Raw genomic sequence first — 24,822 nt, forward strand, 5'->3', positions numbered from 1 at the left:
GAGCAACGTGATCTGGTTGGAGATGTCCCAGCTCCTTGGAGGGAGGTTGGACTAGATGACCTTTAAATGTCCCTTCCAATCCAAACTTTCTATGATTCTATGATTCTATAACAGAGTGAAGTTGTTTTCAAAGTTGTTGCCTGTTTGCAAAAACAAAACCTAAGGGAAACAGATAGACTTTAAAAAAAAAAAAAAAGGAAAGATTTTGCTAACAGGATACATGATGATGAAGACGACTCTAAGGATTTTACTACTTGTTTGCAGTAGTAGTAGTTTGAGTAGTTTGAGTAAATTGCCTGTAAATTATACAATCTTCACAAGCTCAGAGAAGTAAAACCGTTATTACACTTTGCACACTATGTACCTCTAATACCCAATCTGAAGTTCATTTATCAACAACCACTCTTGTATAAACAATCCAGGGAGAAACCTGACTTGTTTTCACTTGTTATTGATGATCTTTCAAAACTCAGAAATTGCCTCCTCTTCAATTTCCTACCACTGAATTCTTAGGTAATCACCTCATCAATAGTTCTCAGAAAAATAATTGTTTCCAGAGCAAAACTCTCCCCAGATTTTAGGCCCTTTAAAATGGTCCCTCTCTGTGCTTCAAAAGTGTGCATAAGAAAAATGTATATATATAAAAAGCTCAGAATGTGTATATGCTTTTATTAAGTCAGAAGTGGAGAAAAGTTTTCCCAGAACAGGATATGGGGCAGGGAAAATGAAACACAGACTGACACCTTTTAGGGTATGTATATATTTTTTATTTGACATGAAGTTCAGTCTTCAGTCTCATTTACCCAACGGTACAGGTCATTCAAATGCTAATAAGGTGCTCGCATTCACAGTCAATCCCAAGTGTAGTCAACTAATGCAAAAGGTGAAGAGGAAGAGAACTTTGTATGCCTTTTAATAAGGAGGTGCACCAGAGGGAAAGGAATGGAGATTTACATTAACTGCTTTGTTCTCATCTGTGATCTGCATCCCTTGTGTCCCTTTCCTACACCCTCTCTTCTTCTCTGTGATAGCAAAGATGCTCTGAAGCCAGAGCTGAATTAACCATTTGTAGGTCTCAGAACAACTTAGGCACTGTGCCAAAATCGATGCCATTTGTTTTTGTTTCTTTTTAAAAATGTAAACTATTTGTTACTAAGAAAAAAAAAAAGCGTATAATGGGAGAGGGGTGAAAAAGGATAGACGTTCAGGGAGCACATTTATTTTGATGACCCTGTCTGCCTCTTGTGTTAACCTACTCAGGACTGCTTTGGAGACCATTGTCATAAATGTCCTTTTCCTGTTCCAGAACTGTTGCCCAGCTGCAAACTAATGGATAGAAAGATGTGCATGTACCATTACCTCAATAATCAGCCACAGACAGCACAGACAGCAACCTGTACAACAAGCTCTTCTCCCCCAAAAAACAGAACTGAGAAGTCATATAATCTCTACTTGTCTGATTCAGGAAAATCAGCAGCCTACTGCCCAGGTAGCTCTCAGAGCTCTCCTGATGTATCACCATTGTTCAGTTAGCTGGAACAAGGCTATATGACCTTGAATAGTTTCACCTGAGCATCTTCTTCTCTTGCTTATAATTCAGAGCTAGTGGTTTCAGAAAGAACATCAAGCAATCTGCTGCATCCCTACTGAAAATCTGTTCCACCATATGTGCAGTCCTGTGTAATCACAGGAATAATGCCCACACAAAAGTTATAGATATGCATCGAGGTGTGATCCAGGTGTGATCCAGTTAACACTGAAACTGAAGTACTTCTCTCCATTGACTTCAATCAGTGGATGACCATGCCAGAGGACATTATACGGCTAATTTATTTTGTAGGCTTTACATGGGGCAAGCTGGTAAGATCCTTGGGGCAGGGACCATGCCTGCCTCTGCATTTACAGAGTGCAATAAGACTTCCAAGTAGAATATATGCATTATGTAAGTAACCAAATGTAAATATAATAACTACATTAATTACTAATAATATATTACATGAACAGCCTGGACTCATCGGAAGAACGCAGAGACCGTGAACATTAATGATTCTTTCAGAGTATGTTTATTCCTTCACAGCCAGAACGGAACAAACTTACCTCTTGCTGGATATCTTAAGATTTCAGTGCGTAAAGAATGATTTAATAAAGAGGTTGCCCTCAGGATTAATTCACAGCCGTGTACAAAATAGACTTCTACAACTGCTGTTTAAATATCCTTAAAGTAACCTAAACAGTTTATTTCTAATCGATATCTCTGAGATTCAGGATGAGGTTCTCATAAAAACTAACACCTGAAGAGTTTGATCAGAAATATCCCAACACAAGACAACATTGCAATACTTTCTGAAAATTAAGGATAATGGTCTCTAAATGCTGTGCCTGGTTTTCTGTCTAATACCATATACTTACAGTGCTGCAACTAAACTAGCAGCTTAAATCTATATATACTTCTGGAGCTGTAATTTACAAGTTCAGAAATGTCTAAAGTCTTCAAATAGAACATTTTAACAGGAGAAAGGAACTTGCACTTTGAAATAAAACAGGTTTTCTGAAAACAATCTTTGATATATTTTTTTGGAATCTCTGCTTTTTATTTTACAGTTTTTCTGTATTTCCTTCCTCTGTTGCATACCACCTGCAAATAAATGAGTGAAATTGCCCAAGCTTCATTTAATCTTCTACTACTGGGAGAATAAAAGTCAATCACGCTTCTGGAAGAAACAAAGTTATTTTTAGTGTAACAGTAATATATAATGTTATTTGTAGCTTCACTTGGCGATGACTTTTTTACTTTTATAAAAGATGTAAAAAAGCTCATGGCCAATTATTCTTTACTGAATATATGTTATTATATTATACTGCAATATAGCAACAATATGATGTTATAGTGTAGTAAAAAGCTCTTGGCATGAATCTGTATTTGAGTTTATTGCATAACGAGCTCAATTCTGCTGACAAGGACATTGATGAATGCTTTGCCATTGGTTTCACTGGAAACCTCAGCATGCCTGATAGTTGACTTAAACATGAATACTCTCTGACACAGACCATTTCTCATCAGTGACAGCAAAATGATTATATCATGTCTTTGGTTTATGTTGCCTATGTATGTAACTGAAAACTATTTTCAAAATGCTTGGTTTTATGTCTTGCAGAATTTGAGGATGCTTTAAATAGATTTATAGAAATAGCATGGTGGCCATCTCAAAGTTATTCTGCTGCAGAAAGTTGTAAATGGACCTAAATAAGCAAAGAGAAGTCTTAAAATATGACTGAAATTCCTAGAAGTAATCAGAAAGTCAGGAAACTACATTTAACATGAAACGGATAAAAACCAAATACAAGGGAATTACACTAAGCAGCAGCAGTAGTTTTTAATGAAACATTAAAATGTTCACATTTCTATAAATCGTCCCAGAACAACTCTTGATTTTATCTGTGATGAAATGAAATCTGAAACAAGGTTCTACAGACAGAGCAAACATGGATGGATGTGGGGTGCACACCCACAACCCTCCCCCAGTGCCAGAGGCTTTGGAGATGAGGTAACACCAGCCCTGACATCTCTCCCACCTCCCCAACAACCTAACACAGTGTTGTCTCTGGAATAGGTCTGAGGATGACTTTCAGGCTATATCTGCACTAGTAAACGGTCCAGGGATTGCTCCACTGCTCTGAGGCCATCTACCAGAACAGAGCTTCCGTAAGGCTAAAAACTCTCATCATCAGCTCTTTTATTCGCCAGCATAAGATGGCTGGACCAGACAAAGCACCAGGAATGGTCCTTGCCCAGGGTGATCACACTCTGAACTGCACCAGGGTATATTTTAGGAGAACACTAACTGGTGAGAGCAAAACCATGCCAAGAAGTAAGCTAACAGATCTGCGTGCTAGCCTCGATCACTGCAGACGTAGTTTTTGTGTCCCACAGTGACAGGGAAAACAAGATTCATCAAAAAAAAAAATAGTATAGTCCAGCATTTTCTCTGGGTAGGGTCCATATATTACTTAAATTAAATGTCCTGAAACTTCCATGAAACATGAAGAAATGGTATCTTGCTGGAAGCAGAGTGAGTCCCAGGAAGGAAAGATCCTGATGCAACTGCAGGATGCAGATCAACATTATCAGGCACACCTCATCCTGCCTGCACAGCCAGCTGGAAAGTGCAGGTTTTCCTTTGCGCTCAGCCAGCTTTGTTCCAAGCAAGCTTTAAAGACAAAACTTGCACTGATTTCAGTGGGACTTTTGCCTGCGTACGGGATGCAGAGCAGAGCCCTCTCCTGGTGAGCACTGACGATAATTGAGGACATCCCTGGCACCGCACTTGGCACTGCCCGCAGCACATATCTATGTGATGAAGTATTGAATGCAGGCACTCAAAATAAAATATTAGAAAAGCTCGGCTATTTGGAGCCACGGAACCTTATGATTGAGGTCAGATTTGTTTGGATTAAAAAAAAAAAAGTATATATGGAAATTTAAATCACACCGAAATGATGGCATACTTGAAAACTGAAACCAAAAAATAGGTTATATAACATACTTAAAAGCACAGTTGGCACTTGAAGCTCACAACGACTCGCCAGTTGTAACCTGCTCTTGAACCCACAGCTGAACCCTGCATGTCGAATTACTGAAAAGAGTGGGTCACCTTCTTTTTAAACCTGAAATCTGATCCCCCATTCATTCTTTCTTTTTATGACTATAAAGCCATGAAGTATCAATAATAACCTTAAGTACACAGATCAACAAACTTTGCCTAATTAACACACTTTGGGATTTCATACTTGAACCTGAAAATAAGAAACTACGCCCTGCTTTTGTAAAACAAAATTTACAACAGGTACCCAAGCTGGATGCAGCATATGGTAGGCAAGTCCACAAATCATAGTAGTGATACATTGCCAAAATAGTGGCTTTCTGTCATTAGATTTTCTCAGAATAACTGTGTATAATCCCTATGCTCAAACAACAACGAAACCTTTTTGTCGCTGAGGTGCAACGTAGAAGTATATTGGTTTAATTTCAAAATTATTTATAAAGATTCTAAAGCCCATATTGTTTATAGTAACATATGCAAACATGATTATCTGGAACTGTACTACTTACGGTTGTAATCTCATTAGATTTCACAAAGTAAGTAGACTTGGGTCTATAGTATTTGCACGGAATACCTCCAAGGAAATTCCAGGTTACTGTATGAACTGGTATTTGTGCAGGGCAACATTCTTCTGCTGACTCAGTATTGAACCAGCATAAAGTATATGATCACACATGTTGTCTTTATATAAGAGGTAAAACCAAGGATACCAAGCACTTGTGATCATTAAACAACCCATAGTACTCTTCGCAAGTGTAGGAGTGCCTGGCCAAATACCAATCTAGATAATTACATCCTGCCTACTTACATTCCCCTGTTGCTTTAAATGGATAAGGTATTATTCTTCTATTCTTGTGTAAAAGTGGATCCTACAGACCTTTCTTGGGCTCCGTTAGGACTATTTCTAGCATGACCTTCTCCATCCAGGGCTCTGTATGGTCACACAGAGTCATTTATATGACTCAGTATGTTGTACCAGATTTTGGATTTGCCATCTTCTCAAATCATAGAATCACAGAATAGCTTGGGTTGGAAGGGACCTTTAAAGATCATCTAGTTCAACCACTCTGCAAGGAGCAAGGACATCTTCAACTAGATCAAGTTGCTCAGAGCCCTGTCCAACCTGGCCTTGAATGTTTCCAGGGATGGGGCATCCACCACCTCTCTGGGCAACGTGGGCCAGTGTTCCACCACCCTCATTGTAAAAAGTTTCTTCCCTATATCCAGTCTGAATCTACCTCCTTCTGTTTTAAAACCATTACCCCTCATCCTATTGCAACAGGCCCTACTGAATAGTTTCTCCCCATCTTTCCCGTAGGCCCCCTTTAGGTACTGGAAGGCCGCCATAAGGTCTCCCTGGAGCCTTCTTTTCTCCAGGCTGAACAGCCCCAACTCTCTCAGCCTGTTCGTGTAGGAGAGGTGTTCCAGCCCTCTGATCATCCTCTTGGCTCTCCTCTGGACTCTTTCCAACCGGTCCATGTTCTTCTTATGTTGTTCTAATCACTTCCACTGAGCTCACTGGAATTTACTTCAGCCCGAAGACACCAATTTAACCAAAATCATAATTTCATTCTTACCTGTGAAAATCATTTTTACAGTAAACTACTGTGAAAAAATTACTGTTTAGTTATGAGATCAGTTTCTGTAGGACTTCCTTCAGTACACCTGAGCCAGGTCAAATGCTCATTAGTTTTTTGCATGACTCTGCTCATGCTCATCACAACCAATAGCGAAATAACAACATGGTTCAATGACAGCAAGGCCAGGCCCCTTAATGGGAGACTTGCCTTGGCTCTGTACCACGTAACAGTCATGAGATTCTCCCATCCCTCCTCAATCTGAAACATGTTACATCGAACAAAGACCACATATAATCTTTTCAAGTCAGCTGCGTCTTACATTTTAAAAGAGGGTGCAACAGATGGTTAAAAGCCTGCTTTTAAGTGATATGTCTATTAAAACAACCCATGTTACTAAGGGACGGTTCCCAGTAACAGAAATTTGCTTCGCTGAAGTAAAGTGGAAGGAAACCAGACTTCAGAAAACCTTCATTACCGTGTTCAAGTACCTCACGTTAGACCACTGCCATTCACAAAAGTCCTCTCGAAAGGAAGGAGTTGTTAGCACGTTTCCCTACAGAAGGAGCCTGTTAGCAAGATGGGTGCTGGCGATAGTCACAACTCTCACTTTGCAGCAGGGTTGTCAATTGCAATTATTTCCTGCAAATCTGAGTTCTCCCCCTTGCCAGTTACTCTCTAAACTCTCAGTTTCAAAATTCACTTCATATTTCTGGCTCGTCCTACACTATGTCAATTTGAAGGCTGGCTTTTGGGGGCTTTTTTAGTTTAAATGTTTTTCTAGCTGTATTTGTGTAGGTCAAAAGAGTTTTCCAAGTCTGTTCTCCTTCTGCGTGTCGACTCTCCCAAGACAGCAAATACATGGGTTTTACAGAATTGTTTTCACAAAGATTTAGTCATCTTAAGTCTGAAATTATTTAGGAGAAAGATGACCATCTTAGTACAATTTCTCAAACACAAATTATGAAATTCAAAGGCAGACAGCTTGAGTAAAGTCATGCTTGAAATCGTATCACTGGATGCAAAGTAAGCAAATAGAAGTCAGGTAGGAAAGAATCTTCACAAATCTGCACTTTTTTTCCTTATTTCCTGTGACTTGCTGACCTCAAAAGCTTCTGACATTCAGTACCTGTGAAAATCAAGACCTTTTCTCTCCAGCTATAGGGCCTAACTTTTGCCTCCTCTTCTGAATATTTGACTTACACCCTTTGGAAACTGAAGTTAATTCACAGAAGGAGAGTGATGCAGCTGGTTGAACAAGAGCCACCCAATCCACTCAGTGAAATAACACTCAGGAGGTAGTACAAGGTGAAGGATGAGAGTATGAAATGGGACTAGGACATTAGGGATTTTCTTCAGCTTCCCCATGCTAGGTAGCAGAGAGGACCGAAGACAGCTGCTGAACTTCCAGCAGAAAAGTTTCAAAGCAGGAAAGGACTTTGTCTCCATCCAAGCTTGGGAGGAAGGAGACAAATGCATCCTATGAAAGGGTACAGCAGCAGGTTGTGTAGCACTTGGCCATACCCCATCATTCATATACTCCCAGCCTTCCCCAAACCATCAGGATTGCTTTACAGTGATGGTTTATTGTAGAATAGACAAAAGGAGGAAGTGAAGCACCGACTTCAGTACCGACACTACAGCGGATCAGGGCCCGTCAGCCCCGGGCTGACTTTGCCACCCATGCTCTCCGGACCCCTCGCCCTCTCCTTCTCCGCTCCCATCACCGCTGGTCGTAGCTGCCCGGCGCAAACCGCGACGTCGGGCTTCGAGGCCGGGGACAGCGGGACGGGCGGCCGGCGGACAGGGGCACTTCGGAGGTGCCTGACGGCCGGGCGATGGCAGGGGGGTCGAGGACAGACCGCTGACCCTACCTGCCCCGCTACCCCCGGGGGGGGTGGGGGGGCAGAGGGAGGCGGCCCGGGGGTGGTCGGGCTCCGGCGGGGAGCAGGGGCCTGGACGGGGCGCAGCCCCGGCGGCGGCTCCCGGGCACAAGTGCAAAACGACGGCCCGGGCTCCCCGGCCCTCACCTCCCCGCTGCCGGGACGACCTTTTTGGGAGGGAGGGGGTTACCTTTTCTTAGCAAAGCCCCGTCCCTTGCCAGGGAAACTTTCTACGTGCCTGTGAGGCAACTAGTTGCACTCGCTGAAGTGCGAGGACTGTTCGGCTTCTCCCTTACCAGCCTCCTCCTCCTCCATCTACCCCCCCCCCCTCCAAGTCTCCCCTCCCGTTTTGCTCCCAGTTGCGCTTTATTTGTGTGTGGCGAAAGAGGTGGGGGGGACGGGACGACACACACACACACGACGACTTGTAGAGGGGATGTCCTGTTTTTGCCAGAGGAACGCTGCAAAAGGGGAACCTCGGCTCGGAGAAGGGACGCGAATAAATAAATCAGGAGCAGCCCCAAAATAAAGGTAGCGGCATATCCCGGCAGAGAGAAGGTGAGTGTCTCTCCGACTTCCCCGTCCCCGAGTCTCCCTCCCACTCCTTCTGCTCAGAGGTGGAGTAAACCGGTTCCCTGTCGCATGTGCTTGTGTCCGTGGGGACGGGTGCGTGCCTGTGCTTCTGTTTAGGGTTTATTTAGCATTGTTTTCCCGTTAGTCCGATGACCAAAAAAAAAAAAAAAAAGAAAAAAAAAAAGAAAAAAAAAAGTTGCTGTGAAACAAGCGTGATGGGAAGGAGCAGCGGAGCCTTCCACCGCGGGGTAGGGACTGGCTTTCGCCCCCGGCCCCCACGGGAGTTTAGTTGCAAAACCTCCCTGGTCTCCGGTGCGGACGGAGTGACTTTCTGCCCGTCCAGCCGGACTTTCTGCCTCTCTCCAGGTGACAGTCCCTGCCGTTTTGCCCTCTCCGGCTGTCTGCTCCCCCGGCTGCGGGGGTGAGCCCCGAGACCGCTGCAAACCATCCCGCCTGCGCCTCCCCCTCCGCCCCCGAGCAGCCGGTGGGCGATGCGGGAGCCGGGCCGGCCGGGCGGGAGGGCTCCGCCGACCGCGGCTGTGAGGGCCGGGGATGGAGCCGGGGCCGGCAGCGGCTTGACCGGAGGCTGGGGAGGAAACACGTTTTCTGGCGGAGGGGAGCTCCTCCGGCCAGAGCGGCATGGAAACACGCCGGGGTGGTAGCAAGCCCCTTCCCGAAACACCCGTTTCTGCCAGCGAGGAGAGGGTTTGGGCAGCTCAGGGGGTTGGGGGAGGGGGCGGTGAGGCGGCTCGGCCGGGACCCGCGGCAGCTCGGCCGGTTCCGCCGGGCGGCCCCGCTCTGCCCCAGCTGCCGGCAGCGCTCGGGGGTCTCCCCCGCCGTCCCCTCTCGGGGCGGAGCGGGGACAGAGCCACCCGTTGTTTTTGTTCCTCGCCGTTTCCTCTCCCTGAGGAATCCCTCTTGCCCTTGCCTTTCCCATCCCCCCGCCGCGGCTTGTTTTTCTTGCGGTTTTAAAGACAAACCGGTGCGTTTTCGGGTTGTCCCACCTCGCCCCCGCTGCGAGTCCCCGCCGTGCCCGGGGGACGGAGGCACCGGACAGCCCCGGCGCGGGAGGCGGGCGCGGTGGGGGGGTGTCCCGCCGCCCTCTCCGCCGGCTATGCGGGGTCCGATGTTTTGGTTTGAAAGCATTTCCACGTGGGGAAGCCTCCGTGCGTGCGTGCGTGTGTACTTGATCCGCGAGGAGGTAACAGGATTCTCCGTGCTCCAGCCCAGCGGGCTGTTGGCCATTAATTTGCCCCTCCGGCTGTCATTACGGGCACTTCCAAAACCAGATACCGGCGGAAAGCCGCTTCTCACAAGGCTCCGGCGGCCGGGGGCTAAAGCCCCTCCGTGCCCGGGCGGCCCGGGGGCTGCCCCGGGGCCGCCGCCCACCCGCGGGGGAAGCGGCCCGACGGGAGAGCGGGGCGGGGGGAGTCCTGCGGTAGCGCCCCTGCCCACCGGGGCGGTGGCACCGCTGAGGGGTGCGGGAAGGGCGGCGGGGCTGCCTGCTCGCCGTCCCGCGGGCAGGGCTTGAAGCGGGGGGCACGGAGGCCCAGGCTTATCTGGCGGGGGGGTGCTGTGAAATAGCTGATATTTACCAAAATCGTGGGAGGCACGCTGTAGCGGACAAGGGGAGCGCCTTGGTCGGTTCGAGTTTCAGCGTGAAGTCATGCTAGAACAGTAAGAAACCAGTATTTTCGGTTTTCTGAGTTTCGTTTTAAGTCTTTCACTTGCTGGGACTAGGAAGTGTATCTAAGATAAACTAATTAACAGTTTAGATTTAGGGTGAAGTATACAAATCTTTTCGGTATGGTAAATATATATATATATATATTTTTTTTTTTTTTACTCTGACCTCAGTGTTCATTTGTTATTTGTAGAGTGTACTTTGCGTTAAAGCTCCGGTTATATCATTGTTTCACTTCCTTACCACTCAAAAGAGCAGTTTCATAAAAGGACTGTGGGTTTGACTTTTTCTCCTGGTATTTCTGAAAATACTGCCGAACAACAAATGTTTGCATACCTACAATGTGTATCATACTGTGAGTAAAGTGGGAATACAGATTGACGTTTCTCTCTTTTCCCTGTGATTCTTCCTGTGTGTTTGACATCTGGCATTAGCTAGGCTGCAGCAGCTCTTCTTGCTTTCTTTTAAAAAGTCAGGTATTTACATTACCGAGTGTTTTTCAGTCAAATTTAATAAACATGAAAGAGGAGTATGTTGACTAATCTTTTATGTATCTTACATTCAGATAATTCATACGTAGTTGTGAATTGTTATGTGTCTATGGTTCTACTTGCTAATAAATTTAGTTGAAAGTTACTCTTGCTGCATTTGTATTTATTAATGGCTTCACAACACTTCGCAATAGAAATTTATTCTGCTGTATGGATAACGCCAGTGGGATAGATACATTCTAAACAAGGAATTAAATGAGTGGAAAACCAGCCGGTTCCCAGTCAATTGCAGCTCCCAGTTAAAACGTTTCAAACAAGGCAACTAGAAATACAGCTATAGATAGTATCCTGTTGCATATTTTTAGCCTCTGATGCAAGCTTTGAGAGCTACTCTTTAAACTTTGTGCAACTTTTACCTTTCAGTCCTAGAATTAATCCATGTTACACACTGGCATTTGGTATGGGAAAGGTACCTGTCTGTTTGCTTGACATGCTGGTGGTATCGCGTGATGTTCAGTGCAGTCTTCCAGTGTTAAAATTTAAACTACTTTTCTCTCTATTATATGTGAAAGTTACTTCAGAAAGAAGAAAGAAATTCCTGGAATTTCTGTCAAACACTCTAGGACACAACTACTAATTTTTTTCTGTGTTATCTTTTTCTTTCTCGAAAGTAAGGATTTTATGAACTCAGGGTAAAACAGGTCTCCCTTTTTATAAGGAGAGTTTATTCAGCATACTTCTATATTGCAGCTGCTGATCATATTTCATAGAGCTGTTAAAGCACTTAAAACCTAAAATTAGGTACTGTCTGGTAGTAAATATTTCAAATCACTCCTTGAAGAAATAAATAGAAAAGTACGCTTTAAAAAAAGAGACGTTTTGAAATATATCGTTGAATGAAAGTAACCGTGCTTTGCTTTTACTCAAAATAATGCAATTATAATCTAAATCACTGATTTCAACAGTGTGCTTTTCCTGGAGTTTTTTTTTTTTTTTCCATCTCCTGCACTTCTATTGTGATTTTATGCTGACTTTATTTGATATCATAACATGGTACTTTGTGCAAGCTCTGTTTACTGCGGTGACGCTTATATTAACAGGTATCGAATTAACTGCTAGCATACCTGTACTTCCAGTGACTATTCTTCTGATACTAAGAACTGAAACCTAAGTTCCCTTGGTTCCTGGTGTGCCTGTTTCTGTATAGCTTTTAAGTGCTGAAAGGTGTGCATTTGCTTTTTTTTTCTGGGTTTAAGATGAGTTAATTTGCAGATTAGTCTTTCTAATTTTTGTTGTTGTATAGTAGTTTTCTATTTGTCTTTCAGTTGAACATGGGAAGAGGGTTACTTACGCATTATCATTCATTTTTAGTATTGTCAGGATTTGCAAGAAGAGTGCAAACACAGGCGCATTAGACTAACAGACATCTGTCAAGTTTATCAAGTATTTTTAAAGCTTTTTGAAAGTTCAGCACTAAACCAGGTCTGGCAGCAGAAACACTCAGCTGTCTTTGGTTTTTACTTGTACTTGAGAATCCAATGCTATTTCTACTGCCTAACGCATCGATAATCTTCTTGCCATTTTGCGTTAGAAAAGCAGTGGTTATGTTGAAGTGGAAGAAGAGTTTTGATAAGTGGTCATCGATTGAGAGGTTTATAAGTAAACTTTTAATGTGTGGTATTAACTTAATATGTGCTATTTTTCTTTTTTGGATTTAGATACTGTGTAAATGTGTGTCCAACTTAACCTTTTCTGTCATTGAAAAGCGCTAATTGATCTTGCTGGCCCTGACATAATAGTATAGTTTGATATTTGAAACCTTCCAGCTTTGGCATGGCCCTTTAATCACCCCTGAGATTTCAGGGCATAGTTCTACTGAAGGCTACTCTTTTTAAAAATGAAATTAAAATGGTTATTAAAAATAAATTATCTTTATGATCTTTTAAAGTCAGTAGATGTTTCACCTATCGAAACTCCAGGCTTTATAATATACATCAAAAACTTTCTGCTTTACTTGTAAGTATTAGGGGATATTTTAGATGTTGCTGTACAGAAATCAGATTTTTATGAAATAATTTTTTTGGCCAAGTCCAAACTTCTGTGTTGCAGTGTTATTAAACCTGTCATTAAATCAGAAGTGCTTAAAGGAACTTGGATACACTTTGCAGTGCAAATGCTCAGATTTGAAGAGTGCTTATCTGTCAAGTAAAGAATAAAATTTATTTGAAAAGGCAATAAAACTTACATTTTTAGTCCACATTGTAGGTTGTAAGGCTGCCAGAAAGATTCCTTTTGGGATGCCGGTAGTATGGGACCCTCGTGAAAACTATTTTAAAGCAGTTTCTTCTTTTTGTCTCTAAGCCTAAAAAATGTGTCGAGTAGCTGGCCCGCCTTTTGCTTTAATGTTAAACAGTAAAATTACTTTGATGATTGATTATCCTATATCAAAATGCATCACTGGGCAGTCTCACTCACAGGATTGTATATAGCCTAGTTGTCAGGCTTTTGAGCAAAATGTCAAATGCTAATGACTGTCTGAGGAATACTAAAGTTTAAGCATTTTATTTTCAATTTGTTTAAAACTTCTTCATGATGAGGGAAGATTATAATGAGGAGTGATTATCCTCAGGACTTTTGGAGGTCCATGTACCGGTGAGACTAGTATATATTTGGTCTTAAGCTATTAGGCTCCGGTACTAGGCACTAAATTCTGATTTAGACTGCGGTTATGATGGATTCAAAAAGCACAATTTTGGAGGTTTTCCGTGCCTAAATTCCTTTGAGGGTCTGTGTCCCTTTCCTAGAATAATAAAAAAAAAATATTATGGGGATTTTTCTTTAAGCAGCCATCCATGGAAGTACAGCACAGCGAGTAATGTTGCAGGATGATATGTAGGGTTCTTTAATTGTATGTAATTTAAGTGCTGTCTCTGAAGAACTGAGTCTGCCTGGGCTGACTGCATACTGTTTCTTTACACCAGAGGTGCGTCTTATTGTAGCTGAAGTATACAATTTGACTAATTTGGAGCAGCAAATTGCAAAAAGACCTCCCAAGGCAACTTGCAAAATATTCACATATAGAAGACTAGTTTTCATACAGGTGATACTTTTTGCTTACATATTTAAGTTAATATGTACTAGATTTTTTGGCAACATTGAAGTTTATTACTATTGTGATATGACCCAGTATAAGTTGAAATTGTCAGCAGTGTAAAGAATTACTGCTGCCTTTTTTTTTTTTTAATTGAGTAGACTCAGCAAGTAAGTATTCCGCTCTTGACACATATATAATTAAACCACAAAAACCTATATTAAAATACCATGAAGGGTCCGATTTATACCAGAAAAGTAAAAGAAATGCAGAGCTGAGTTTGCAACTTTTCAGGTAGTTCTCCTCTATTACAATGTGTATATAACTATTGAAATCAATGCTGGTGCATGAGGTAATTGGAAACTTAACTTGGTGTTTCGTGCCAGATCCTTAGCTGTTGCAAATTGGAGTAGGAATGTTGAAATTACTGGAGTGGTTGGTCTCACATTATGCCAGATGAGTATCTAGTCCTCTATTCTTAGTGCAGGCTGGGTTTTTGGGAGGGTATTGTAGTATACTTTATATGTGTGAGATCACGTGTGCAGTGCAGTGATCCTGCAAGGCTTAGAAGAAACAAAGGAGGGTTAAGTATAAATGTCCAAATCATATATTCATGTTTTCTTCCTTTTTAAGACATTTTCATACCCCTCTGTCAGAATATATCTATTTTCTACAGTACTTTATAAATGACCACAGAAATGCCTTTTACAGTAATTGTATTCCTGAAAATGATGCTGTTAGAAATAGTTAGTTGACTGTGTTCTTTTAATTCCTTTCAGGCAACTTATTGCTTATAGAAGTGAGTAGTCAGGCTGCATTTTTTCAGGGAGGTTTTGTGAATGCCAGGCCTATTCAATGGAAGACACGAAGTCCGTTTACCATGTTAAATCCCACCTGGATGTCCCTTTTTATTTACTGTAGTATATTCCCAGAGAATCACAGAAAATGAAGTTCACCTTACTCCCAAAGACGAGCAGCTAAACCAGCCTCTGTACACCCCGGTTTATGCATCCTGACATTGCACTGTATGTGAGGTCTTTCTTCCAGCTCTCCTGAGTGTGCCAGCATAGACATGGTTTCGCCAAACCAGGCAGATTGTGCACATTTCCTCTGCCAAGTTCTAGCAGTGCAACTCAGACTCAACATAATGTTCCTATTCTGGTCTTCTTAACGCAGAGCACTAGGGAGCTGAATGGTATACAGGTTTTACAAACAGAATAATTAAATCCTGGGAAAGGGTCTCCAAAATAAAATGTCCACGTTAACCCAAGGCAAGATTTGCAACTGTGGTAGGTTTCCCAAGTGGAAAGATTAAAGTACTTTTCCACTCAGCCACTTATTTTTGTATTTATTCTAATCTGGTATGATAAAAGGAGCTGGTGTAGTGCTCATATTAATTTGGTTCAGTTGATTGCTCCTTCAGAGAAGCAATTTTTGTGTTCCAAGCACCATCCCGAGTGCTGAGCTCACTGTGCAGGACTATGGCTGGGAGTCACCTGCAATATGAAGAGTAGGGTCTTTCAGCTCAAATGGCCAGCTGATGTGTTTCGTAGTAATTTCTGGTAGCTATTTAGCTACAATTCAACTTGTTTTCCAACTTTCTGATTAAACTATAGTCTAATTTCTCCAAGGGCTAGCTGACTAGTCAGATTTTTGGCTTAAGACAAATGAAATTGAAGGAGTTATTCCTTGATCGTTGTGAAACCACCTAGCTTTTTGGTGGTCTTGCTTAGCTCTGTGGTGAAGGAAGTCCAGGATTGGAACCGCAGCTTGAGAGATGCTGTGGGATCAGCACTAAGCCTGCAGCAGTTCGACTGTAAGGTCTGTAGGAAGAGGGCCATCGTTTTGCTCTGGTTTTATGTAGTTTGCTAGGGGTATTAGTTCATACAAGCAGTAATCTGCCTGTGACTCATTGATGTGTGTGACCAACCAAATCTGAAGTTCCTACATCCCTCCGTTTTCTGTGGCAGAGGACGGAAGAGTGTGGAGCTGTAGTTTCATGTTTGGTGTCAGTGCTTCTCAAGCAGCCCTCTACCCCTCCTCTGCCGGCCACCCGTTTAAGCTGGACCCATTCCTCGCTGTGGTTCGCAAACAGCTGTGCTGGCACAAGGCAAAGGTCGGAATGAGCGGCGGCACCCGCGCCGCTGAGCCTGGCACTCTGCGCTGCAGAAATAGCTGCGGAACCACAGTCTCCGTTACCTAATCTGCCACCTCTATTAACTGAAGTGCAGGGTCAAGTCTGCGGAATAGGTGGAATTTTTCAGAACGAAAACATTGTCTACAAAAACAGTCCCTTGATCTTTAACCAAAAGGTTTTGTTGATGTAGTGTTTTGTTTTTTTTTTTTTAACTAAAACTAAGCTTGCTGCAAATAATTGGCAGATATGTGTGCAGGTTAAAACAGCAGTGAAAGTTATGGCACCTTTGGAGGGGACAGCTGTGATGTTCTCAAAGGAAGGCAGGAGCTCAGATGTGGCACCAGACAATATAACTTTTCCAGCGCTTGTGACGGGCTGTGTTCTTTTACCACTACTCCTGTGGAAAGAAGTTGAATAACTTCTCAAAAGTGGTCATTACTTAGCTGTCACTGTAGACAAGTGCTTAATTTATAGCAACTATTTTTTATTAAGTCTCCACTGTCACAAAGTATTAACTTACACGCTATCACATTCCAAATGCCTTTTGTATGTTGTTCCCATAGAACACTGATATATGCGTGCTATACCACATCATGGGTTTATGAACACTCGATCATGCCAAACTGGTGATATTATTTTTGATGTGAGTACAAGTTTGATTTTTAGAGATAAAAGTAGTGATGTAATAAAGTTCTGTAAGGGTTTTGAGTTGACATAACTTTTTGATTAATACACTTGAAGGATACAAAATCAACTTGGAACAAATGAAACGGATTAAACAGCAAACTAAAGCAGAGATTTCAAAAATACTTACTTGCTAATGAATCTTTAAAGAGGACACTCTTACACTGAATGTTTCAGGGGTTAACCATAAAATCAAAAACTATTTATTATTTTACCTGTGACACAAAGGTTAGTAAGTTCTACAAGAAGTAATACTTTCGATCAGATGCTAACCTAATAAAATAGATCTTTCTTCTTACAAACTTTCTTGCACTTCTGTCGTTAAGAGTGTAAAGACTACAGTGCTGCTATTACAAAGACCGAGGGAAGAGTAAATAACACAGAGAGCAGATTGCTAAGAGTAGTCTGGTCCGTTCAGTAAAATGAAAGCAAGGAAACAGTATGTGCTTCACTACAAGCCAGTGGTTTATTTAAAAAAACAACTGGAGGCCATCGCAAACGATCAGGATGGTATCATAGCTGAAAAATGAGTAGTAATTATTTAAACAAAGTACTAGGCAGAGTAAGAGAGGTCACATTACCTGTAGTAATGTGCAGCTACTACTGGAAAGTTGTGTCCTATTTTAGCTTTTTTTTTTTAGATGGAAAAATTGGAGAAGTTTCAGATATAAGACCAGAGGAGTAATTAAACAACTGGAAAACAAGTCTTCCAGGGAAAGCGCAGAGTTTAGTTTACCAAAGGAGAATGTAGCATGGTTTGACCACAGCTAATAAATATCTAAGTTGGGGAAAGGAAATCTGGTAAAGGATCCATTGTCAAAACAGTTGTTGCAATTAAAATCTGATAATACCTGTTTTTCACAATTGCTTTGTTTTGCACACTTGGTGCTGGCTCTTGGTAAGAGAGACTTGCCTGTGGGATGGCGAGCTGTTCCATGGATGTCACGGCATTTCAGTTGCGTATGGGGACTGCTGATGGGTCAGGAACCGAAATGAATGCAGACAGCTCTTGTGAGGATCAGCAGCATAAAAAAAACCTGTAGACTATGCGGCACTTCTAATATGGGTTTTAGCGTTTTCTTTGTGCTGTTCAAAGGTGGCACGTAGGAGTTTTGCTGCTTTTCATTTGTTGTGTTCCGATGGTTTCAGTTTGACTCGATGGCAGCAGTGCAGCTGTGTAGGTTTGATGAATAGTAATTGTCCTCACGTTCTGTCAGAAACTGCCTGAGCTGTGTGCTGGCAGCAGCAGGAGTTCCTTGTTCTGGGTCAGTTTTGAATTCGTTTCCCCTTGTTCAGTAATTCCTTAAAAATGGAACTCTTTCTCAAATGCAATATTTAGGAGTTGCTGTCAACTTCAATTAAGAAAAAGGTTGCATTTCTCCTACCAAACCAGAACCAAAGCACTCAGGTTTATTTTCAGTGGCTTTACTTTTATATTTCTTTCTGGTATTTCAAAATGTTCCATTGAAGAGCTGTATGTGAAACACTTGCAGGAAGAGGAATGGCAGCTGCTGGCCAGGGGTGGGCAATGAGGCTGACAGCTGAGTAGGAAGGGCAAGCTGCAAGCTTCATCCTTCATCAGGATGTTTCTAGGAATCTTGGCTATTACTTGAACTTCTTCAGTAACTGTCATTGCATACTCATACTGCTGAATACACTCTTGAAACTGTGGCATGGCTTTTTAAAACAAAAGGCGTGTAGAGATACCATACTGTCACAGCTTTGATTTTAACATGTGATTGGATTCTTTGGGTTATTTTATTCAGCCTTGTAAAGCTGCTGCGTGCTTTTACATGGAGGATGTGCTCATTTTTACGTTCTCCTAAATTCTAAAATGCAAGTAGGGTTCCTGTTTTAGAAATAACCTTTATTCTTACCGTATGCTATTTTTGTGTCACAGGGTGATTTTTTTTTTTTTTAATGTGTGAAAGGTAAATTTGATGTGTCTTTTGGGGAAATGAAATAATAAATAATTAATATTTTCAAGTTGACAGTGTCTCTTTAAATATTCTGGCTAACCAAGCATAGACTTTTTCTTTCTGCTTTTAGTGGCTTATTTATAAAGAACTGAAGTGCTTTATTTGGTTTGTTTTCAGCTATTTTCTGAAAAAAAAAGAGAGAGAAAGTGTCTCAGAAATTAACCAAAATATGCTGTGTAGTAAAAACCAAAATCTTTCCCCCTAAAAACACCTAGTTGTTCAAAACATTGAAATGGCCAGCTAGCAGGAAAATAAAACTAACATTTTTATTAAAATTATAAAAGAATATGCTTCTATCTGTAGCATCTTTGCATTACTGGTTTTTTTTCTCTTGGGAATTGTCTTTCTTTTCGGTATGGATTGTGTGGATTTCATCAATCATGAGTTTGAAAACACTATATTTAATTTTTTGTCAAATCATTTCCCTTTATTTTTAGGGGAACACAGTGGGATTCCAGCTTAGATTTGTTTATAAAACCAGGCCAGAAACAGTCTCAGCATTCATTTTATTTATTTCTGGCTGGAATAATCTATAATTGATTAATCTGGAATGAGTCAGAAGAGGTCTGTGTAGCTGCATGCCGTACTTAAGCGTGAGTGAAGAGGTCTCTCACAGTTGGGAAGCCTCCAAGCATCAGTAGAATGGCAGCTCTGGTTTAAATCTCGGCAATTTCACGGCATATTGTGCAATGTTAGGATAAGGGAGGAACTGCTAAGTTTATAATTCTGTGCTGTGAAATTATTAAAGCTAATCCTTATTACTTGTTGCACAGGTATGGACGGGAGTGGTAGGAAGAGTAGGGGAGTCGGCTTTAGCAGTATTTGGGTACCTGTCAAATTGGTACCCAGTTTTGGAGGAGAGAGATAAATGCTGCACTGAAGTATTATTTTGCCTAAAGTAAATGAGATACAGTGCTTGCAGTTTTTTACCATTTGCCAAGAAGTCTTTCTGTTTACCTGTTTTCCCACTTGTTTTGTTGTATGATGATAATGGTACAGCAGGCAGATCTCTTGTCATAGACCCTTTCCATTTCTTACCCGTTTTACATCTGTAACTGATGCGGAGACCTCATGGTATGTGTTGCTCTGCTTTTTTGTCTTGATGCCTACTTTTAACTGCTATCAAATGGTTTTGTGGTGGTGCGACTTGTTTCTAAGTTAGAAATACCTGGTGCAGAGTGGAATATAATCTTAATTTTTCTTGAATAAAATGTCCACAAATACTGTACAAGCAGTGTCATCCTTCAGGAAGCTCAGTGCAAGAGAGCAAACTGCACTGAACTTGCAATTACATAACTGTTCCTCAAAGACCATGCAGAATTTGCAAGACTACATGTAAGAAGTTATAGTCACTGGCATGAAAAACAATTATTTGGCTGGAATTTTGAGAGGTTTTCAGTGTGTTAAAGTTTGGTTGCATGAATCGTGTCTGGTTTGACTGCTGTTATTTAATGTCTAGCATTAATTCACATGCTCAAAAAGGAAGATAGAAATAACAAATTATGTCCCAGTTATAAATGTGTAATTTTTCTGGGGAGGGAGAAGGTAAAGGAAACTAGATGAGCCTGGAACTGTAAATGTCTGATGGGTGTTGAAGACCCCTTTGCTGTTCTTAACATACACGGTAACCCAGTATGGAGAATTCCACCTTCTCAAGACGTGGAAATGGCTGAGTTGTGTTACCAGGAACAAACACTTTCATCTCCAGAAGGGATAACAGGCAGATCTGTGAATTCGAGCTTTGGGGTTATCAGTGTCCTGAAAATGGAATACCAGGATTTTATTTTTAATTCCTAGTATTTAATTCCTTGGTTTTTTGTGCTAATAACATCTGATGTTGCACCTTGAAACATTCCTTTCCGAAGCATGGTTTCTATGTAAGTTAGAATGTACATTATGCAGCCAGTATATATATTAGAATATACACTGTATACCTAGTTTAGATAGATGCATGTTCTCAGGCACATCCATGCCGGATACTGTGCCAGGATGAGAGTGCTGAGCAGGTCCCAAAGGGTGCAGCTCCCTCCGGCTAGTGGCTACACTGTCACCCATGTATTTCGCTGTGAGAACAGCGGCTCTTGTTATAGAGGAAGCGGCTGGGTTCGTTTGCTTTTCAGCATATCCTGGAAATTCTTCCTATATTCCTTCCTGGTGAACGAGTAGTAGGCAGGAAATTCATCCGTGCTCAGAAACCTACAGAAGTTGCATAAGTTGTTGTAGGAACTGTCAGAGTAATTCTGATGATCCAAAATAAGGAATAATGTATTCTCTCTGTTTAAGCAATCCATCTGCAAATGCAAATTGCTGTAGGCAGATGCTCAGCAGAACACAAAGCTCAGCAAAGGGGTTTTCCCTCCACCAGAGGCCGCTGAATGTGCTTGGAGCTAAAATAAGCCCTGGGCTGAAGATAGGATGGCATCCTCTCCTCTCAGCTGCAGACCAAGGGCTCTCGGTAAGGCAGGAGCTCAGCGTTTTGGACGTCATGAATCGATGGAGAAGTGGGTCCCAGGTGTGCTACAAAGGGTTCCAGAAAGCTCTAAAACTTCTCTAAGGGTAAAATTCTAATCCACAACAAGGTAAAAAAGTGGACTGAAACCAAACTGATCTGAAGAGAGCTACATCTAACCTGCCGGAGGTGAGAGCCTGAGGGAAAAGAAGTATTAGAAGAGGAGGAAGGGAAAGACAGACATTCCATATTTCCCTTAATTCTCTAAACTGTGGAGCACGATTTGTTTCTACAATGCAATATGAGTTTTTCAGAAGGCTCATTTCACTTTTCTTGGTACAAGGAGGTGAGAGCAATTACCTCAGCTAAGCCTAAACATGCATGCAAGACTCCCAAGCCACTTCTACGTCATGCAAGCATCCTTCTGATTAAAAGGAATGTGAAAAGAAAAATATGACAGCTAAAAAAAAAAATATTAAAAATTCGGTATGCTTTCTCTCCACATGCCAGTTTTCCTCAGGAAAGCAGTAAATGTCACTGACTAGGTCATAATGTCAGGATGGCTCTGCTTGCCTTTTTAACTGTTCATTATACTTATAATCTTTAAAAATTTGTTAGTCATTTGCTCTCCCTTGAAGTTAGATTTAGATGATAATGTTTGTTACTGTTTTCCACTGAAGAATAATTGTTTTTATTATGGTTGATAATCCTTTCAAGAAAACACAGCACTTGTCTAAGAGAAAACACAAAAGCCTACCAAGCTAAAATTAGTTAACCATGAGAAATATATCAAGCAATAGCTTTTCTGAGATTATTTTAAGAGCTGAGTTTTCATTTTGCCTTACAACATAAGAGAAGAAAGCTGACATGTCTTCTTTTTCCACCAAAAAAGGACAGAGAGTGATGTCTGTCTAGAAAGCCCCATGGTTATAATTTTGGGTTTTTTATGTTTTTTTCTTATTGACTTATCTGCTAATAATTTCACTTGAGTCTTGAAGAAAGCTAGGTTATAAAGAACATCAATCTCATTTCTCATCTGGGACATGGATCTTTCTTCTTTTGCAAATGTGATTCTAGTAGGGACTGAGAAAGCAGTACGTTTTTATTGTCCAAAATACAGGTTTTGACTGTAGATACAGGGTAAGTTGAAATTCTAATAAATCAACATTTGATTTCATTTTAATTTAGGTTATATTTTATCTTTTTCACATGAGACTACAGGTGATATGCATGCAGAGAACTAGAAGAATGTTTTCCTAAGTAAGAAATGATTGACTGTTAGGCAGTGCCTATATGTTATTGCCTGTACCCTCTCTCCAGTCCCTTCAAATAAATGAGTTTCATAGGAAGCAACTAGCATGAAATTGTCTAATTTACTGAGATCGCAGTGCATATGCACTAGTTCTTGCACAGGTGCTCATTATCTGCCTTGCATAGCCTTTCATGTCTCAAATGTGCTTTGCTCTCCCCTCCACCTCTCTACAGGTAGTCTGTAGCAAACCCAGACAGAGACTTTCCTGAGGCTGGGGGAGTTCAGACCCTAGAGGCTGTGCTCATCTATTGGCACCTTACTACTGCTCATCCTGCATACAATCAATTGCAGCTATAAGCACTAAGTACTTCTATGTATTACAGGTTTCTGAAGTAGAACACTAGAAAATGAGAAATTGTTCTATTTGTGACCGGTTGTCACGTAACATTTTGACTTTCAACCTGTGACTGGGATAGAAATAAGTTTTTCTCTGTGGCTGTGAGCTGATTGTGTTAACCACAGAAGCATCCTTTCTGATTATTTTCTAGGCTTCTTATCATCACATTTCAAAATGTAAAAACAATATAGTAAATTTGACTCAGATCGTGCAGCTCCTGTACTGTACTGCCAAAACATCATACCATGGCATCAGCACGATATAACCTCAACAGAAGTAGGTGTTCTTCAGTTGAAAAAAAAATAAAAAGAATCTAACAATGTGCTCAAGGGGATTATCATGTGGAAAAAAAAAAAAGTTTTGGTAGAAAGTGAGGACCACCACCCCAATAATTTCATTTAAGATGACCAACTCCTAGTGGACCAAGACAGGACTTTCTTCCTCAGCTTTTGGGTTGACATGAAAGGGAAGAAAATGTTTGTCTGATTGCCAAACTCCTCTTCCAGATGATGGATTTTTCTTGGAGCTCCATCTCTCCATCTGGCTGACTGAAGGGCCTGAAGCAGCCTTTGAAATACTCTTGGGAAACATCAAGTGCTTTAAGGCTGTTTTCTAGCTGTGGATCTCCAAACTTCACATTCTGTCTAGAGCTTATAAAACCTGCAGCCCAGGATCTTATTAGACAACCCATAGAAAACAAAACTGCCTCAGTTAGTTGTTTATTTGTTGCAATCCTAATTTTTGGAAGAAATCATTGCAAGAGGAGAGATCGTGTCCTTGCTATCTTACATTTTCAGTCATTTACAAAGCGATATGCAGCAGATCCTCAAGTAGGTGTTGGGTTTTTTTAACTTATGGGTATATCTCTGGGAGGAAACACATGTTTCTCCTCATGGTCAAGTCCTGGAAGTTGCAGTTTAAATTTGATGAAGTGTTTTATTCCCCCCAGATAAAAATAAATAAATAAAAAATTAGATTTAAATGCATTTGTTGATGAGGAAAGTCAGGAATCCTCCTAATTAATACATTTCTTAGAAAGGTAAAATTTTTATCTGAGAGCATAAAACACTTCATCAGTTTTAAAGCCACATCTGCAATGACTGGATCAAGAGCAGAAACAGGCATTTTTCTTCATTCTGGCTTCTCTGTGAGTTTAAGACTTTTAACAACAGTTTTTAAAATATTTAAACCCAGTTAGAAACACTTGCAATATAATAGGGATAAGAGTGCCCTCCATCCCTCTGTTTTTAATCTGGTTCTCTTGATGGGATAAACTACAAGGTTGAATTGGTAACTGGATTATTGCCTCATAAAACAGCACAAGGTTACTATTATCCTTTAATTTTATATCTTTATTAGGGAGTAATGTTGGTCTTATTTAAATCACTGACTTCTCTAATGGTTTTTCTCCTCTTTTACAAATTTATAAAACTAAACCCTAAAGGATTTGGTCTAAGTGCAATTGGCATAACTGCCATTATAAAAATCATTGTGTTAGCAGTTGGTTATAATCAGCCGCTTTAACTGGACTCAAAATGTAGCAGGATTTAGCTGTTGATAGGTACAACACTGACAAAATATTAATTCTGAATTTTGTTTAAAAAAGCTCAATTTCCAGTAAGAGTATTTGAGTTCTGAGGCAGTGTAAGGATGAACAACGGAACCCTGGAAACTATTACAGGACAGCAAGTTCATGCAAAGGATATATTTAACACATTGTGTATTTCTGCGAAGATTAAACAAGCTTGTCTTTGTCTTGCATTTCAGGAAAGTAAGTTCAAAAATTCGTGAAGGTCAGTCATTTTTAGAAGGTGACTAATACAAGTGGCATATTTAATAATGCATTCCAGTGGATACATCCCCTTGAATTTTGGGACACAACACGCATACTGCGAGTGAGTCATAGGCAGTTCTTAACAGTAAGACTCCTGTTGGACTTGCATAGTCAGGATGTATTTAAAATATTGATACATTTTAAGTTTTAAGGAGAAATGTGACATCTATCTGTTAATTTCAGTGTGCTT

The 24,822-nt window shown here is 41.2% G+C and overlaps 1 protein-coding gene across 7 annotated transcripts in view; it reads left to right on the forward strand.

Moving 5' to 3' along the window:
• Nucleotides 1–8,351: 8,351 nt before the first annotated feature.
• EYA4 (EYA transcriptional coactivator and phosphatase 4) overlaps nt 8,352–24,822 on the forward strand; it is a 159,927-nt gene continuing 143,456 nt past the window's right edge. For 6 of the 7 annotated variants that reach the window (XM_086744732.1, XM_086744730.1, XM_086744735.1 and 3 more), the window contains exon 1: nt 10,229–10,311. The gene's annotated coding sequence lies outside the window, so the exon portion shown is untranslated. Of the gene's footprint in view, nt 8,620–10,228; nt 10,312–24,822 lie in introns of those variants that run through there. The other variant, XM_086744731.1, reaches the window with a different exon arrangement.

Source organism: Chlamydotis macqueenii, chromosome 3 (assembly GCF_036417535.1).
Source record: "Chlamydotis macqueenii isolate bChlMac1 chromosome 3, bChlMac1.mat, whole genome shotgun sequence".
Taxonomy (NCBI): domain Eukaryota; kingdom Metazoa; phylum Chordata; class Aves; order Otidiformes; family Otididae; genus Chlamydotis; species Chlamydotis macqueenii.